The sequence below is a fragment of the Diadema antillarum genome, unplaced genomic scaffold (assembly GCF_040938485.1).
Source record: "Diadema antillarum isolate AM-2024a unplaced genomic scaffold, OU_Dant_1.0 seq00000484_RagTag, whole genome shotgun sequence".
In the NCBI taxonomy this organism is placed as follows: domain Eukaryota; kingdom Metazoa; phylum Echinodermata; class Echinoidea; order Diadematoida; family Diadematidae; genus Diadema; species Diadema antillarum.
In genome coordinates, this window is record NW_027271447.1 from 757184 (window position 1) to 777289 (window position 20106).

At 38.8% G+C, this 20106-nt stretch overlaps 1 pseudogene; it reads left to right on the top strand.

Annotated features, from left to right (window-relative positions):
- The window catches only part of LOC139733609 (uncharacterized), a 36052-nt pseudogene extending 16616 nt beyond the window's left edge, over nucleotides 1–19436 (top strand).
- The last annotated feature ends 670 nt before the right edge of the window (nucleotides 19437–20106 follow it).

Sequence of the window (20106 nt, forward strand, 5' to 3'; positions counted from 1 at the left end):
GTCCTGTAATACAGTCTAGTTCTAAGTGTATGTACAGTTAATGCGTGTTTCCTCCAAATAAGATTTGTAACTCTTTAAACATATTCTTCCAGTGTTTAAAAATGAGAAAGTATCCTTACCAGGTACTTTTTAAGTCTTAGAGCAATGACCACTGTTAAACCATTGTACTGTCACTTTATCTTTATTTCTGTGAACATCTTTCCATGTCCGTATTAATGAGACAGTAGGGAATGTAGGAACTGCATACTGGGGTATCCTTGTTAAATTTACATTTGGTACAATTTGTTGTTTTGTGGAAATGTCAATGAAAGCAAACATCAATAATTAGCCAGCTAATCCCATAATCTGATTAGCTGTGGGCGGAGGCACCGAGGGTTGGCCATCATCACCATGGAAACATACGTCCTTTCCGTCATCAACCTACCCACCATTTACCCACAACAGACCTCCATTCTCTGTAACCTTCATGAGGAAATAAGGGCACTGAGGTTCATGCAGCAGATACAGTGCACTCCCTTTATAACAAAAATGGTTATGTTATGTACTGTATACCAACATTCTTGTTACAACAAAGTAAACATTCATGTCTCAAAATTATCATCCATATGTTTTTATATATACTTTACTGTTTGGCTATAGCAAAATTTCGATATAACGAAAGAGAACTGCTGGTCCTGAAGACTTTGTTATAATGGGAGTGCACTGTGTATATGTATTTGTAATTCTATGCCGAATGACTTTAGCTTGAAGAGTTAGAGCGGAGAATGATGGAACAACGTGAGACCTGTCCGGCGACCCTGGCCGACCTGGAAGCCTTGCGTCGTGACCTGGAGCAGGCCTTGGCCGACCTGGCCGAGGCCCAGGACGCCCTCGCCAAAGACGTCTCGCAGATCGGTGCCATGGAGCCCATGGTGGGGGAGGTGCCGGGGGTGGCGGTGGCGGAAGTGAAAGAAGAGAGGCGGGAGGAAGGGATTGATGCAAGGGTTAGTGTAGAAGACATCAAGAGGGATTTAATAAAATCTTTCATCATGATGTTTAATGTGACCCTATCAGAGAGCAGATGTAGAGATCATTGCCGCCTGCCATCTTAATAGATCTTTTTACCAAAACTACTCTACTTGCAGACATAATTCATAAACAAACCAAGAGATGATTGTTATTCTTTCCTTGTGATTTACAATTGTATGGATATTAGCAAGGTTTAAGTTTAACCAAATTTGATAACTTGAATAAATGTTTATCTGTTTTGTAATTTATTGTAAGAGTGCAATTTCAGGATCAATGCCAACATGATTGTCATTATAGATACCATTTGTTTGTGTGTGTTTTTAAAGTCAAGGTAGGCAAAATTCAATCTTGTATTTATGCCACATACTATTTACCCAAAATATAAACGAGCAGTGTAATGTGATACATGTGTGTTGTGTTTACAAGATTTGAGTACAGATATGTACTGTAAAACGAGGAATTTTCGTGTGCATTTTAATTTCGCAAATTTCGCGAGCGCCGAAATTTGCGAAATTAAAATGCACGCGAAAGTTTTTGTCTACACTACATGCACTGAACGCCAGTGGCAATTCGCGGAAATTTCATGCCACGAAAAAGGCTGTCGACTCCAATTCGCGAAAATTTCATGCCGCGAATATATCATGTTTTACAGTATACAAATGCAACATGTTTTGGGTATATTGTCATCTTGTTACTATCATGAGCATCATATATCCCTTATGTGCACCATCATAGCCACATTTATCATTGCATTCACCTTGTTTGTGTTTTATATCGTTATGTTTAAATAGGGAGTTGAAAGCTATTTGTAGATGCAATGTATTTGAGCTCGTGACTAGTTTCACATCTCATATAGATAGAAACAGTATGCACATATTATGTAGTGTACGTCATAGTGGATTGAAAAGTCAGCATGATTAGGTTTTTCCAAATGCATAAAGTTAGGTTGTACAAATCAAATGTAACATAGACATAAAGTAAAGATTATTTTTAAGAGATGGCTTTCAAAGCCTTGCATCTTGCTATGCTAGTGTATATTTCACAGACTTTATCATTATGTTTGGCTCAAGTATACAACTACAGTAGTTAGTGGAATTCACTAGAAAAAAAAAAATTAAGTGAATATACAACTACTGTATTTATGCTTCTATGTAAACAATGATTTAAAAAGTATGTGCATGTATGCAGATAGACCTGTAACAAGCCCCCAGAACTTCAACATTTAACAATATTGAACTTGCTGACATAAGCAATTTGTTTCGCAGGCAACAATTCTTGTTGTAGTCATCATGTGCGATCATTTCTGTGTTTGTAGTCTGGAATGCGACCAAATCCTGGATGATGTTTGCAATTATGTTGTCATTCTGCTAGTCTGCATGATTGATAGTACCATATGCAGGAAATAGAACTTTATAATGTACCTCCTCAGACTGAATCCACCCAGTTCCTCCTAAAGTGAATAATGAGTTTTTTTTTAGATAGTCTATCAAATTCTTGATTGTGGAAATAAAGATAACTCATTTGTCATGGACTGCGAGAGAGATTCTGTGCAGCATTCAATAGGGTACTTAAATGTCATGCTGGAAGATCCGGCATGGTACAGAAATTTCCTTAGCTCTGTAATCGCTACAGTGATGTCACTATGGTGACATGACTCTGTGATTGATGCATCGTGTATACTTCAAATTCCCCCGTAGCTAGGTGAGGTGAATACTTCATTGAGTGTAGATGTGCAGGGACGCTACATCAAGTTAAGACACAGTCTTTTGAATGCATATTTTATACATACCAGGTATTTTTTTTCTTACACCATCAATCTTGTATTATGTATCCTGTGCATATAGGAAGCAGAAACCTGTCATATTGCCTGTGTATGTAGACATTGTACAACACATGTGCTGCTCATGTTAACGATGACATTCATTACTGGCATTCATTTCCTTCTTTTCTCTCTCCCTCTCTCACCCTTATTTTCCTGTTTTCTTCCATCCTCCACTTATTATGTGAACTGATATCTGATCCAACTTGCCACTAATGACATTTTCTTGTAATAACCCCATTAACCAAATATCCCCATCATACTTTAACATCCTCTTTTTCACATATATACGTCCAAATGTGCCTTGCTCTGTGTAATGATAATATGCACTGACTAATATTGATTATTCAAAAAAAATCAATATATCATGTACATATTCCTGTTAGTAATTTCTCAATACAATTGATGCATGTGTCCATTTTCCATTCAATTTAAAATCCTTCTTTCCTTTGAAAAAAAAAATGATCTAAAATAATCTCAATTTGGATGAAAAAAAAAAAAAAAATTACCACCGTGACGCAAAACAACTCCTTATAGTTGTTAGCAGAGCTTGAGCATAGACTCCAGACCAGCCTCCAGGCACTGTCTGGAAATGTCCAGGTTGAGTTGGGTCATGTGGGGGATAGGATCAGCAGCCTGGACAAGAGCCTAAGGGATAAGCTGCAGGAGTTGAGGGCCATGATCAGCTCCAACCTCGCCAGGGTTAAATCAGTTCCCCAGGCTGGCAAAGTCGTGGAGGAACAGGTGGTCCTGGCGCCATCAGTGGTACGAGTGATGCTTGGGGGTTTCTTCTTTTGAACCCCTCCCTAGCAAGACTGTTCACTTTTCAGTTCGATGATATGCATGAAACGCTTTCTTTTAATCGCTGAATTTGTGTCTGCGCTTGCTCAACTGGTAGAAATGGTCACACTCAGTAAACAAAAGGAATTGACAATGTTTTTTTTTTCTTCTCCTTTTTGCATGTAGCCCTTTGTGCATGCAACATTTCTTGTCCGTAGTGTATGAATAGTGAGTTTTATGAATTACGTGAAGAGTATTGCTGCATGAATATTTTGTGCATACTTCCTTTTCAGTTTTCTTATCTTTTATGTTTGTTGCTTCGGGGTCTTACGTCTGTTTAAAGCTTCAAGATAGAAGTTAATTTAAGATGCCTGTGAATATTTGATGGCAATATTTTTACATTTTAGAATATACTGTTACATTGTTTTTATCCTTCCCAGCATGCATTACTTTATTTTGTCCCCTTTTTTATTTTTGCTGATTTTTGCAACTTGGATGCAAAATACGGATCATGCATTTTGTTTACATTTATCAAGCTTTGTATTATTTAGCTGATTGTTTCATGTGCATGTGCAGTATTGAAATATACATATTATTCCTTTGTTTATAAAGAAAATAATCATAAATGTAATTAGTATTGATTAACATAAAGCTGATATCATGTAGCAAACATACTACCCATGCATTATAGAGGAAAAGTTGGTTGATTCTATACTTGAATAAATCTGCAACTATCATATTACATTTTTCATTCAGAATATTTGTAGTATTGAAAGGTTACATTTCAGATTTTTAGATTAGCATTTGGAATTTCTTGATAAAATACATGCATGTTAGAATGTTCAAACCCCAGAGAACCTCCCCCCCCCCCCCCAAAAAAAAGCAAAACAAAATAACAACAGCAACACTTTTTAAAACTTTTTTTTTAATAAAGGAATTTGGTTGCGATAAATGTATTATTTCCACTTCTGTCATGCACTTGTATGCAATAAACTGTAAAGAGAAATAGAAGACAGAATTCAAAGCAAGAATAAAGCTCAACAAAAAGCTAATTTACCTGTAAAGCATGTCAATTTGGTACATGATTGTCACCACCTTGTGCAACATTATTCATCACTCGCTGTAAGTGTGCAGGCATATGAATATTTTATAGTGTCATTATTCTCAGTGGAAGTACCATCTTCACATGCAATTTTACTTCCTACCACAAAAACATTCATGTAGTATACACTCCCATCTTAGATCCCCAACACTGCATCAGCCTTGGTGTTTGACACAAATGTGTTCCCATATACCTGTAGCATTCTCAACATTCATTTATCAAAGTATATACTTCTCTCACATATAAACTGTAAAACACATCCAGTGACAGACTGTGTATGTTTATATGCACGTAGACTCATGAGGGTGGAGAAAGAATGAAATATTTGAAAATTCTGGATATATGCCATCCCTAAGTTTACAAAGGAAATAAAGAGGGATAAACTCCAAAACTGAGTTCGTTTAGAAGTCAATATATTATCATGATGAAAAAGTAGTATAAAGTAGTATAAAGTAGTATAAACATAAGGTTAATGATTTGATAATCATCTTTATACAGGACCAGGATGCTCTGGAGAAATTGAAGAGCACCATTGCCCAGCTCCAGGCTGACGTAGACAAACTCAACTCATCTTACGTTCACCTGGTGGATGAGCACAATGTCAAGCAGAAGCACATCGATGTGAGTGATGTTCAAATCAAATTAGTTTAAGTCAATCTGAGTAAGTTTTATGTGAATATTTAATGAAGAGAAGTAGAGACTACATTGCAGTTACTGGACCAAAAGATGACACATGTAATAATAATCAAGATTTCATTAGATTCCTGTTCTTTATGTACAAGTATATAAAAACTGTTACTGTCTAGAATATACATTACCCAATAAGAATACTGTGGAATGGTTCCCACTGTACTAGGTGTAGCCTTGTCAGATCCATATTGCACAATGAATTGAAAAAAAGAGTGTCACCTGGGCTATATTTGTAGGGTTATATGATTTACACAAAAAATACATATTGGACAGTACACTTTATGTGTATATCTTTTGTAAAATACATATCGCTGATGGTTGCACACACATGCACTGTTTGCAAACAACAACACTACCAAAACAGATGGCTATGAATATCAGAATTGCACTGTGTAGGACTGTACAATTGGAAGAAAAGAAAGTGTCTCTCTCATGCATTACTGCATTTGTTCTGAATACTGTCATGACTGAGTAGTTTGTGTGTGTGTGTGTGTGTGTGTGTGTGTGTGTGTGTGTGTGTGTGTGTGTGTGTGTGTGTGTGTGTGTGTATGATTGAATCAAGTTGAAAAATGCACTGTGGAGTGTGACAATATTTAGTGTTCTCAAATGGCGCTTTGATGACCCAACCCCCCATTCTTACCCCAGGCACTATACACCTTTGTGGATCGCCTCCAAGAAAACAAGGCCGACAAGGAGCATGTCATTATGGAGATTGACGTGGTGAGATATTCTGTCTGTGACATTGATCATTTACTCCTGGAGAATGCTTGGATGCCCGCATTACAATATTCACCCAATGTGTAGATGTTGCAATATTTGCTGTTAGTAATGAGGCAAAGAGAAAGTTGTAGAAAGTGTTGTAGAAAGTGATAAGTGTTGTGATTTGTTGTATTCTTCACACATCCACAAAAAAAGTTTTGCATTCATGATGAAGTTAAGACCCAATAATCCACCTCTAGTGAGGAAGCAAAGGGTAATGAAATAACCACATACTGTACAAGGTTTGCAATCTACTGAACCTGGGAACCTGAGCAATGCTCCTTTCCTTGTACAATCCCCAACACAGAAAGCAGACAAGCGCGCCTTGGACAGCAAGGTCAGCCGGTCACACTTTGACGGAGCAGTGGACGAACTGTCCAAGAACCTCAACGACGTCATGGACAAGATGACTGGGCATGTGAGTCTAATCCCTGATGCTGATCAGGGGATTTGCATCACGTATCAATATGTAGATTAAATATTTCCATTCCTTGATGTGTTGTAGTTGTGCCTAATAAGTATGCAATATATATGTTACTTGCCTTGCAAGTTGTAACTAGTTCTAGGGTGTAGTGCCTCAAAACGATATAACAAGGCCCTGTTTTGTGCTTTGATATTGAAGCATTTTTGCCAAAAAGAAAAAAAAAATACATGTGTTAGTAATACATGATGATGTAAAGTTACAAGAAGCCCATTATTCACTAGCGTTGTTGCAGAACACCACTGACTGTAATCCCCATTTAGCAGCATTACGCGTCGGAAATCACCTTGACTCTAATCTGTCATTTAAATCTAAAACTGGATGCTTCTTTTGACGTCAACAGAAAGTGGCCTGGGACTCGGCGGTCGGCGAGCTCAAGCTGGACATCGACAACAAGCTGGACCGCATGGAGCTGGACCCGCTCAAGTCCTACCTGGACAACCGCATCAAGGCGGTCAGCGCCAAGATGGTCCGGTCCAAGGAGGTGGAGACAGGCGAGGACGCGGCCGGCTTCAGGAGGTGAGGTCATAGGTCACTTCCTGGCTGTGACTATAATTATAACTGCTGAATTCATTGCATATCAGTTTTATGGACAATTTTGTGATAATGGTATTTCATGCATCAATCTGTCAGAGGAAAATGTCCCGACCTGAAGGGAAAAGGCAAATGTAACACTTGATTAAAATATACCCTTTATGCCCCTGTGTATCTGTACATATTGCAAGCAGTGTGAGAAACTAGAAATCTGCCCCGATATGTTTCTGATGCTTTTTAAAATAAGATGAGAATTGTGAGAAAAAGTCATATGTCTGTGTTCACACTGATGGTCAGAGAGAGGTGAAGTCAAAACTTGGCCGAAGTGAAGACAAAGAGAGGAATATGTTCTTATATTTATGTTCACACTGGATAGTATTTATGTCATGCAGGCATCATGCTCTGTACGGATTCTGTATCTTATCTTTCTTTCAGTGAGCAATCATGTCTTTTGTAATCTCACATTATTCCACACAGACCTCTACAAAAGTTCCACTGTATATCTTGCGATCGGCCACTTGATATGACACCGCAAACGTGAGTTTTTGTTTGTTTCTTGGTTTTTGTTTTTGTGTGTGTCATTTTACTGAGATCAGATTGTACGTGTGTAATTACAGAGTGTATCCCTAAATGAAGGCCAATGCATGCCATCCAAATAATTCTTATGGCATTTCATGTTTCCTAAATGTCATGTTGCTTGTCAACGTGCAACCACTATGTGAGGGTGATAATATTTATGTCTCCCTACCAAGACATCTACCCAAGGCATCATGCCAACTCCTTCATGGGATTTGGCAGAGTATATTATCGGCCCACATAAAAAGAATGAATATACTTGTAGGCTTTTTGTCTTTGCCTAGAGTTAATAGATTTCTATATTTGTTTATATCGTTTCATTGTATATCATTTTACCTTTATCTTTCTTTCTTTTTTTGGTGGGGGGGGGGGGGTGGGTGGGGGAGGGGCACAATGGATGCCCAGTTGGGAATCAGAATGCACAATACATGTCAGAACATAGAAAAGATCAGCTAAAAACAGATAGTCTAGGGCATGTGGAAGTGATCCATTAGGGAGCATAATATGTATCTAAACTTTTATACAATATCAGTAACTGTCTGTTAAACAATTCTTTTGTCACTGCCTTGAATTGGTTCTCATGTGTCTTTCCCTCTTGTCCCTGTGAGAGTTTTTGTGATGACATTAATATTTGGATGAATGAGAGCTATGTTTGTATGTGTGTAATGTTGTATAAGTTAGAATATATTATTCAGTTCTGTTTGCTACTGTTGTGATCATATACAAACAGACCTATAGCCTCGCTGCCAGAGAATAAAGGTCTCCCAGCCAACAGGTCAGGACGACCCTACACGACCTTTGAACTCGAGCAGATCAGAGCAGCGCAGAAAAAGTGAGTTCCCGTGGTGCATCTCTGAAATTGTTTTTTAGTCTCTCCTCGAATCCATGTACTTTCTGCATGCTCTGTCTGCGTTCACTAAATCTGACATGGGACAGTTTGACCCCATATTTCTAAATGTTCACTCTAAAGCAGTTGTGTTGCTTACCAGCTATGGTATTTTGTGTTTCATCCACATCTTAATATTCTTGTTTGTTTCTTTAATTAATAGCAGGTGCTTTGAAATTGTAAAAAAAAAAAAAGAAAAAAAAAGAGAGAGAAGAAAAGAAAGCTTGCACAACACTGCAGCCAGATTGATTGGTCTTCTGTTCAGTGTTGTTGTGTGGCACCTTGTTCCCTAGTTGCTTTCATCCTTCATTGTTTGCATTTAACTTTTTATCACTGTGCTACCTTTAAATAACATTCTCCTTCATCATGCATAGTTATATACTTCATTCAAGTTTTACGGAGTAGAAACCCTCTCTCACAGTTAAAACTTTCTTCACACTGTGTTCCTTACTTTTCAAAGTCACAAATATAATCACTCTTATATGTACAGCCTGTCACCTCCTCTTTTCACACATACTTTTCTCTATATACAGTTATTGTAATTTTCTTTCCGCGTTTACTCAGTCTCTCTGTCTTTGGTGTATCCCCCTTTCTCTATCCCCTATTTCTTTAAAGCTGCCTGTTCTCTTTAATTGCCACTTTTTTGTTTCCAGTGCTTTGTCTGCTACCTTCATATTGCAAGTCTTTGCAAAGCCATTTACTTTAATCCTTGTGTACCTTTCTTCATTGTTTGATGCATCTGTTCATCAGCATCTATAATCATTAACAATTCTCTTACACCAAGATCCCTCACTTGCTCATAACTTTCCTTGCCTTTAAGAATCACTTTAGTTTTGATACTGATGTCTAAGTACACTTGACCCCAATATTCTTCTGCCGCTCCTCCACACTTTCTTCCTGCAGTACCTTTCTGTTGTTCCTGTCCTCTTACTGTTATCATTTCCACACTTTTCCATTTTCTCCTTTCACCTTTTCTCTCTCTCACACTCTGTCATGTCTTATGCTGGGTTGCACTAATGTCACGCTGCACACGCCAATCAGTACGCGTCCTGGTAGAAATGTGCAGCACTACCAGAGGGCGCTGTACCTGCAGGAGCTGGCGCGACAGCGTCGCCAGGACATCGTGGCCTACCTGGTGCACTTTGACAAGAAGGGCGGGGCCGCCCAGCCCGCCACCAGGGGCCCTCTGGAGCCCATTGGCACTAAGGGGGTGGCCCTCATGCCCCCACTCAGAAACTTCCAATGCCAACACACATATGGCTACAAGATTGGGGATAGGTGGGTCAAAATATCTTAGGCAAGGTTTTCAACCAAGGTAAACGCAACCCGTCACCATGAAATCCTGATAAAGTTTGCCGAATATCAATATTTTGATTTCAATTTCATTCGATTTTCCACAGTTGTAGCTAAATTTCTAGTGGTGTGTATATTATTTTCCGTACCCTATCTCTAAACCTACTATAGAAACAAAAAGGCTGGCCGCCAGCCTTGAAGTTTAGATGCAATCACGCATAAGGGACATAAAACTGGCAAAGTTAATTAACACTTAAATGGGAACATCTAATGCTCCGTAAAAGTGAAAGTTCAGATTTCTTAACATTCATGTACTTTCAAGTTCAGACAGGATGTACTTAACTGCTAACTCTCTGTTGCTAATCAATTATCAAGTCCTATATTTTTCATCCAAATCACATTCTTAATTCATATTTTTCTCAACTGTGAGGTTGCAATTTTATCAGTGTCATGGTGATGAGTCACAAATGTCGCTCTTCCAAGGTGATTCTGTACTAACCAAGGTTCAGCATACTATAATTACTCTGTAGACCATGTCTTTTTATTTGCATGAATGTTTGCTTAAGAAGTATATGCTTTGTCATCAACTGTGACTGCATGATTCATTTTTTTGTTGTTTGCTCTCCATTTCATTATGTCTTTATCATGTGTTTTTATTTGCATGCTGCTTGGATTCCTGGTTTCTCCCTCCTCTCTTCTGTTTTACATCATTATGATTACAACGTACCTCCTTTACATGAAATGATTCTGCATAACAACACTTCTCCTTCACATTGCCATAAACTAAACCAACACAATCATTCGGCATACCTGTATCATTTGGCATCCCAACAATTTTGAAACTATTGCTGACATCAAAACAAAACAAAACCAAACAATGGCTAACATTATCAATTGTAAACTCCTACATTGCTACAAACTGGATGTACTCCATCCAAATGATTAAAAAAAATCTATATTGTCCATACCTACCCACTGATCAAAATGAATGAAACTTTCACACCCCCTCCCACCTGCCACGCCCTACCCTGCTCTTACCCCCATCATCCCCTTCCCCCTTAACACCAAAATCCCATTAAAAAAAAAAATTGCTGTGCGTCCCCAGAATGGCAATGTCCCTCCCCCCTGAGAATGAGCTCCCCTACATAGACACCATCCCCAGCCCCATCCCTGGGGAGCTCATGCGACTCAAACACACCCGCCAGATGACGGACTATCTCCGAGGCCAAGCCTCCTCTCCAAGGTATACAGACCAATCCTCTGCCATTTTGACAAAAATTTTATGGCTTAATTGCCTTCTCGGAAGGCATTTGCGGTGGTTTTTTTCTAACATCATTTGTCACTTCCATTTCAGTGTTTCTTTGTCACGCATCATCCAGATTTGTGTTGGTCATATAACAAGAAATGTATTGTAGCTGTGTTTGAAATATTTTTAGATTAGTTCATGTTAACAGGACCATCAATCTAGCAATAGGACAGACTACTAGTGTACACATATTAACTAACACATCGATATAACATTGCTCTATGCTTGTAAACATCTACAGTGTATGTCAAATCACATACATAGCTGTGCAATGTCCAGAATATCAAAGCTTCCAAAGCTTTAACTTTCGTGATCATTGAATATTTTGTCAGTAAGAAACTATACAAATATTAGCTTATGTGGTTGTTGCTATATGTTCATACTTGGTCCCCAACAAAGAAAGATCAAAATGCTGCTATCATATGCTGAAATTGCATCAATGCAGTCATACAATTTGCTGGCATTTTATTGCTTCCTGCACTTATGTTGTTGTTTTTTTCTGAATTGTTGACACTTTGCTATGTGACCAAAAAAAAAGACAAAAAATAGAACAAATGTGATATTCATTAACTTGGGCTTAGATAATTTGTTGCTTGACACTGATCCCTATTTACTACAATGTACATTTAATGTTTTGAATTTGTAACTGTTGTTTGTTGTACGTAACAAGTTGTGTATTGTCATATTGTTTCATGGTTTGCTTGTATCGTTCTGTGTGGGTTACATGTATGTGGTTGGTCTGATATGGCTTTGGTACTGATATTCAAAAGGTCGCCATTTCTTCTAATGCTTATATTCTAAATGGTTTATTCTTCTCTTATGCATGGATATTATTATTCTGAACCAAGATGGCGGTAAGTACAGTCTTGTGAAAGTGACGTTAGCCTTAATTAGTCCATGCAGTCATCATGCCTGTCTTTTTTCCCCTTTATCTCACATTTTTATGCAATGTATTTTAGCAGTTACCTCTACTCTGTATTTTCCACTTATATTCACACGTGTGCTTGATCCCATAGATATGTTGAATGAGTTTCTTCTTTTTGTTTCATACTGTCAGACTATTGGTGGAGGTATACTACACTGCCATGTAAACATGGGGGCCCATTTCATAAGGAAGTTTACAACAGTCACAACTTACTGTGATAGCAGCTAGGTGCTGTGGTAACAGCTATCCATGCAAACTACTACTGCTAAAATAAAGATATGTATTAAAAAAAAAAATACAGCCATGGCACTAGAGTCATGCTTTGGTAGCTACAACTTGCAGCGAATATTGTCAAACCTTGCTATGAAATGGGCCCTGCACAGCTCATATGCAATATGTATGTCCCTGAGGTCAAGCTTACCGTACCTGTTTGGTATTACAGAAATGAGCTCTCTTCAATATTGTCTAATATGACTTTCTATGCATTTAAAATAGCTGAAATCAACCCCAGGGGACAGCTAAGCTTTTATAATCTTATCATCTCTTCCTTGATTATCATGCATGCCCTTCACAATATAAACCCACTTTTAATAGTAGTCACTCGATCATTTGAGTTTGGTCTGTGCGCATCTCAGTTGCAAGCTGTAGAACATTTTCACTTGTAAATACTAACAGTAAATTAGCGCAGATAGGTACAAAAAGCTAGAAGGAGGGTATGAATTCTTATGTTAGAATCGATCAACAGGTTCAATTGCTAGTTGAGTTTTACATTTGTATACAGTCTTAAGCCTGGCTAGATGACACCTTTGTGTACTAGTACAGGTATATTCATTCAGAGTAATTGATTTTGCTTTCCCCACACCTGGCATCCCATCTGTGGGCCCTCGTCTAGGATGAAATGCTTGGCATTACATGCTAAACAATATATTAAATAACGTATCTCTGTATTTTAGTTCCATGTGACTATATATGCCCAATAAAATAATAGAAAACTAAAAAAAAACAACAACAACAAAATTCAAATTATTGACCTGATGGTCAAACAAAGTGGACACAATAAACATCAGGTCGTTTATAACAATTGTGAGTGAAGATGATTGTGGTTGATGTTACAACAGGGGAAATAACAATCAGTCATCCGCAAGGATTTTGATTATTGCTGTGGTACATGCAAGTGCTGTTACTGTAACTTACAGTCTGTGACGCTTGTCTCTCCATAAAATGGGCTCTGTAACATAATGACAGCTGGACTGTACTGACATTGATTGCTTCCTTTTGGGGAAAGGCGTAGTATTCATATGTAGTTAGATTATGTGACGCCAATTTTAATTGCTGTTTGCATTTTTTTATTTTGCCTGCTGTCTTGGTTCCAATGGTTTTTTTTCTCTGCTCTAAGATGAATTAGTGGTCCTCTTGCATCTGTTTGATTTGATAACACCTACATATGTAGGATGTGTTTGCTTGCCATGGGCAAAGGTGTGTGAATTACATCAATTCACAATCCTGAAAATGATAGCATGGACAATAATCCACATACAGGCACTTTTATTTTGCAATCCATCTGGTAGAAATAAATCTGAGGCATGCTATGAAAGTAGAAATGAGAAAAAGTAAATACAAGTGGGCTGCAAGATTACCTATAGAGGGCCTTTTGCGATGAGATTATATTCTTTATGTATGAACACCGCCCCATAACAAGTGATGAGATACCAATTTAACAAGTAATGAGACTAGGTATTACCTCAGTTGGATTGGCAGACCAGATTCTCAGGGTTGGCAGTGTACTTCAAAGTATCTAGCTAAATATGCACTGTGTAGCACTTGAATAAGACTGCATCCCCATAGTAGCAATATCCCAAGTCACCATACACTGTGTGATGTACTTCCACTTGGCTAGATTTTTTTTTTTTTTTTTTTAAAGCATGAAGGATAGCACAGCTAAATGACCAGTTAGAATGTGTTGCCATACGCTGTGGCTGTACTGTGAAAAGCTAGACAAAGAATGAGCTACAGAAAAGAAAAGTCACATAACATAGGACTTCCTTAGCATTCATCACAGCCCAGATCATTGAGGGCTTCCATTTAATAGCCGGTGTGCTTCCACCAGTCTCAGACAGAACTCACAGAATACCACCACTTCATGCATGCACTAGCTGACATACTCACGTATATGATAAGCAAATAATCAACGTTAGTGAAGGTGATGGGACAAACTATCACTTCCGAGGCGATCTGGATGTAGCTATCTTTCCGAAGCGCAGCTGAGGAAAGATAGCGTACACATTCAGATCGCCGAGGAAGTGATAGTTTGTCTCATTGCCTGAAACTAAAAGTTGATTATTTGCTTTATATTCCACATCAAGGGTCCTAGAAATTCCCATTTTATTCCACATCTGAAACCGTTTTAGCTGTCTTTAGTTATCCTTAGGGCTTAGGCTACGTGTGCGTGTACAGCTGTAGATGACAAAACAATGAATTTGCTACGCGCACCGCTTGGCACTGAAGTGAAAGTGCGTTGCACTGGGTACTGTCAAGTGACCTAGTTAAATGATAGTCCACAGTGCAATGCACTTTTATTTCACGCGTACTCATCTCGCGTTAAGACTGTATGGACTGCCAGAGATCAGCAAAACAAACAGCTGTCTGTATAGATGACAAAACAATGAATTTGCTGCGCGCATCGCGCGACACTGAAGGGAAAGTGCGTTGCACTGTGTACTATCAAGTGACCTAGTTCTTCTCAGGTGATGTGATGGGCAAAACTACGCTTTATCGCGTGATCAGCTCTTGACCAATCCTATAGCAAGATTCTTAGTATGTGGAATATAATATGATATAACTGCATCCGATAGTAGAAAGTGCAGCTGTCAGTCACGTCACCCATCCCACCCTGTCATCACTTCCAGGATGATCCTCGGACAAGTCACCCTCCCACTTCTGTCTAGGATCGATTCCCTGCACATGAAGATAGGACATCTTGCATTGTGTGTTGCCATACATGCCCGTGCACTGACTGCACACATCATATCTCATTTGCATGACCAAGACCATTAGTATCCCTCAGTGAATGAACAGTGAGACATCTCAGCCGGCAAGATGCTTTTATAGTAGAACATCTTCGTTTCTTGGCTCAGCTGTCGTACAAGTTATGGTTGTACTCCACAATAGGCCAGTTCACTACTTCATTTTGAAATTTATGGATATTGTCTCAATTAAAGGACTTTATAGTGACCACTATTCCATTCACCTGTACATACTCGGTGCATTTCAATACCTGGTATGCAATTTGCATGCTGTGGTTGTTGCTACGTTCCACAAGCCCCATCAGACAAGCTTTCTATATTTGTCAGGAAGAATCTTTGTTATAAAGGAATGCATAAGCTTAGATATATGTGTTAGTGAACTGGTATGTTTGGATATCCAGGGGAGAGGGGTATTTATATGCCACAGTACATTATTGATGAACAGATCAAGACTATGCATGAAAAAACAAAAACAAAACTAAACTAAGCTAAACTAAATAAAAAGTATAACAAAACAACACAACAAAATGGAAACAAAGGACAAAGAAATGGGAGATTATAGTGAATGATAAGGATGAACATCATGAACAAGTCTGAATATGATTCAAGCTGTCATTATTTTATATGTATCACTTCACACACAACACACATGCAAGTCCAGCTGAGTGTTCTCTGGCACTACTTGAATTGTCAGGGATGTAGTTTCTTGTTGATGCATTCTCTGTTACGTTGTAGGGTAATGAAAACTCTAAATAAAAAAGCGATATCCTGAAGATTAAGAGATACCACCATATCCTAGTCCCATTACAATGAAACAGAAAAAAAAAAAATCCTCCAAATTTAGGGTTATCACAAATTTTAGTGAGCATGATAAATACTGCTTTAGAGACAGCTTGCAGTAGTGAACTGTAATGAGAAGAAACATGTGTGATCCTTGGATTTTACCCGCCCCTTTTTTTCTTTTCTCCCATCCTACAATTGTAGCTCTCATTTCCAAGATGTCCCGGACTATTTTGTTGCCAACCGGAGCTGTGGAGGAAGTCACACGCTCACGTACCCTCACCGCCGCATCACTCGAGTCTCTCAGCTCACGTAAGTTGTAGAGATGAGCATGTGCTCCTCCAGTAAGAAAGGATATATATAAATATATTTAAGTAATTATGCACAGACAAAATTGTACTTTTATTTTTTATTTATTTATTTTTTTTATTTGAGTGAATGGCGTTTCTTTTTTCTTCATGTACAAAGCAGATTTAAAGTGCTGAGCATTAGATGTGTTTGTCATCAGCCAAAGATACAACACTTGTAATAGTAGGATGTGTTTCAGAGGGTTTGTGCCTTTCTGTGTAGAAATGTTACATGTCTGTATGTCCTTCTTGACAATTATACATTGTAATTCATGTGTCATAATAAAATAAAATGGAAATGGGAAGAAGTTAGAGACTTAATTACTACATCATTTTGATTTTATATGTCAGGTTTTACATTCTACTGTATTTTGATTGGTTTTCTTTAGAAGTCTGTCATTCTTTTTTGTGTTTCCTTCTCTTTTATACAGGAATGTTGTCACCACAGCAGAAGATATTACTCCTGTAGTCAATGGACGGTGAGTGATGTGATTTGCAACCTTCATTACCCAACCATGTTCATCCCTTGCACATCAATGCTTAAACATGCACCTGTACAAACAGAATCGCTCTGTCGCTGCCAAACATGAAGTGTTTGAGTGATTCGAGGAGTGTGGACTATTCAGCAGTCTGAGATACAAGCCGAAATTCAGATTTTCCTAGAAAGCAGTCTTATTGAGATCTTATTCCATCCACAACCCTTTCTGTTTGAGATGACGTTACTGGTGGAAGTGAAGCTCCAGTGCCTATGTATATTTTGACATTCTTGATATATATATGTTCCTTTTTGTTTCAAAACAATGTTTGCAATGTATTCATAACACGAAAATAAAGAGCAGTATGTGTAAATTTGGACACCTGATCAAATTGGAGTGGGAAAAGTGACAGTTTGGTTATTCACTGAAGTGGCGTATTCATTCATTCATGACCTCCTTTTTGTTTCAAAACAATGTTCCCCACCTATTCATAACACCCAGAAATTAAGAGCAGTTCGTATAGATTTGTACACCTGATCAAATTGGTGTGGGAAAAGTAACAGTTTGGTTATTCACTGAAGTGGTGTATTCATTCATTCATTCATGACCACATTTAGTCATTCATTTCATTAATTTTCCCATGCATTCATCCATGCATCTGTTTATTATACCCCCGCCAAACGAAGTTTGAAGGGGGTATATATGAATCAGCGGACGGTCGGTCGGGCGGTCGGGCGGTCGGGCGGTCGGTCCGTTGCAAATCTTGCGTCGCGAACTACTTCCTCAGTTTTCAACCGATTCCCATAAAACTTGGCACAGATGTGTGCCTTGGGTTGTAGATGTGCAAGACATATTTTTTGACAGTACCCAAAAGTACGTTGCCATGGTAACGGCATATTATGGGCAAAAATGGGTACAAATCTTGCGTCGCGAACTCCTCCCACAGTTTTTGATCAATTTTTTTGAAATTAGGTACAGATAATCATCTGAATATGTTAATGTGCAAGACACATATTTCCGCAGTGGCAAAAAGTGCGTTGCCATGGTAACGGCATGTTATTGGTAAAATATAGGGCAAAATGCTTCATGGCAAAACTGCTTCATCAGTGTTCTTCCAATTCTCATGGAATTCATATTGAATGTTTGTCTTAGGATATAGGTCAGCATGATACATTTCTTGACAGTGACAAAAAGTATGTTGCCATGGTAAAAGCTCACATATTATGAGCCAAAATGATGGAAAATTTTGTGTTGCAAACTACTTCCTCAGTTTTTGCCCAATTTCCATGAAACTTGGTACAGATGTGTGCCTTTGGTTGTAGATGTGCAAGACGCATTTTTCGACAGTACCCGAAAGTACGTTGCCATGGTAACGGCATATTAATGGCAGAAGATCAAGGAAAGATCTTGCGGATTTAACTACTTCCTCAGTTTTTTGACCAAAGCTTATGAAATGTTGTTTTGACCAAAGCTTATGAAATGTTGTTTGACGGGGGTATAACCAGTCGCTGTAGCGACATTTCTAGTTCATGGTGGAATCTATTCGTTCATCTGCGGTCATTCCTTCCTTCCTTCTTTCATTCACTTCTTTCTTTATGTATTTACTCTCAGAGTGGAGGCTGATATACAAGGCCAGGATGGCCATATATACAGGGCTCGTCTGGACACGGGTCACATGACAGAGCGTTTGCCAACCCTGACCCAGCCAAGGGTGAGTTATAGTAACTTATACTCTCGCCTCGCCTAAAATATTCAAGTTTCCTTGTCCAAAACATCAATACTTGTAATGATTTTTCAGTTACTTTCAATACTTAGCCTCTACTTTGGAAAAACTATGTTGTGTGATATATAGTGTGCTTACATTACTGTGCCGTGATAGAAATTTGATGACATTGGACATGCCATAGCAATGTTGTACGATAAAAAAAAAAGAAGATAAATCAGATAAATTGGCTAACATTTCACAGGAATATATTTTGAGAGTAAGGATAACTTGTGATGGTATTGATAAAGAACTGCAAGTATAAGGTTAATTTTAGAATATGTAGATGATAAGTGGTGTGGTACAGGATGATCCATCTGTAAACATGTTCCTGTAGAATGCAAAACTTTATTCTGTAGATTGCATGAGGAATATCATTCTATAGTTTGGTGTCATTTATCATTTCTGTACATGAACGGAAGAACGTAACGAAGACCCATCATCATGTGACCACGTGTATTTGATCTCCTACTGGTATTTGACAGACCCATATATTTTCTGCTCCACATAGATGTCGGCTCGTGCAAAATCACCCCGACTGGGCAGTGCAAGAGGGCGTCGCACTCAGCCGCCGTCGCGGCAAAACACCGACGTCATGGACAACGCCCCCGTCATACCCACTGGTGCCACTGTGCCACGCCCTACCTCTGCCAGGGTGACCCAGCGCCCCACCTCGGCCCGCCCCGGCAGTGCCAAACCCCCGAGCTCTCCCTCTTCCGGTGGGCGTGGCTCGCCCATGGCTGCCCCCGCCAACACGGTAGATGCAGGTGATGTGGGAGCAGTAACAGGTGGAGGTTCTCCCCCTCCTCCCACACCCAGGGAACCGCCACTGCCACCAGCAAGCGATGTGACCGTACCCCAGCCGCCGCAAGACCCAGTCCAGTCATAGCATAATGGACTCCACCCTCTTTGAGTTATCTCTTATGAACCCAAAGTCACTCTCAGTGATTGGTGAAGACTTTGTCCCTTCTTCGAGGAGCATGATTTGTTTTGTATGATTTTTTTTTTCTTGTCTACTCAAACCATGTACAAATTTGATTTCTGCATAGCTGCCATTTTTTTGCATCTCCGTCCACACGTTTCCATCCATTCTTGCGTTCAAAGTGAATCCGTCTTTACACTGTGTAGATAAGATTGTGTTGCAGTTTTAGCACCACATGCTGAATTAATCCATACAGCATCACTTTTTTTTTTTCTGCAAACATTGTTGCCCCTTCTAGTACGGGGCTATACATCTTAATACAAATGCTTCGGTTTAGCATGCCAATATTCTTTTTTTTTCTTGTATGGTTTTTTTTTAAAGACTAAGATAGAGAGAGAAAAGACATTTCTGGGTCATATACCGGTATGTAGAATGCATACAGACTAGCATCGTTTCGTTTTATCACATACAGAGTGTAATGCGAAAATCTTCAACAGTTCTTTTCATATGTCAACTTGCTCCTGTTGCTTCATCAGATGTTGCAACTTGTGTTTTTACTAGTACTAGTGTAATAACCAGCAAACCTTGTGCACATTTCATACCATGTAGACTTTGTACATAGCTATATGAACAGAGA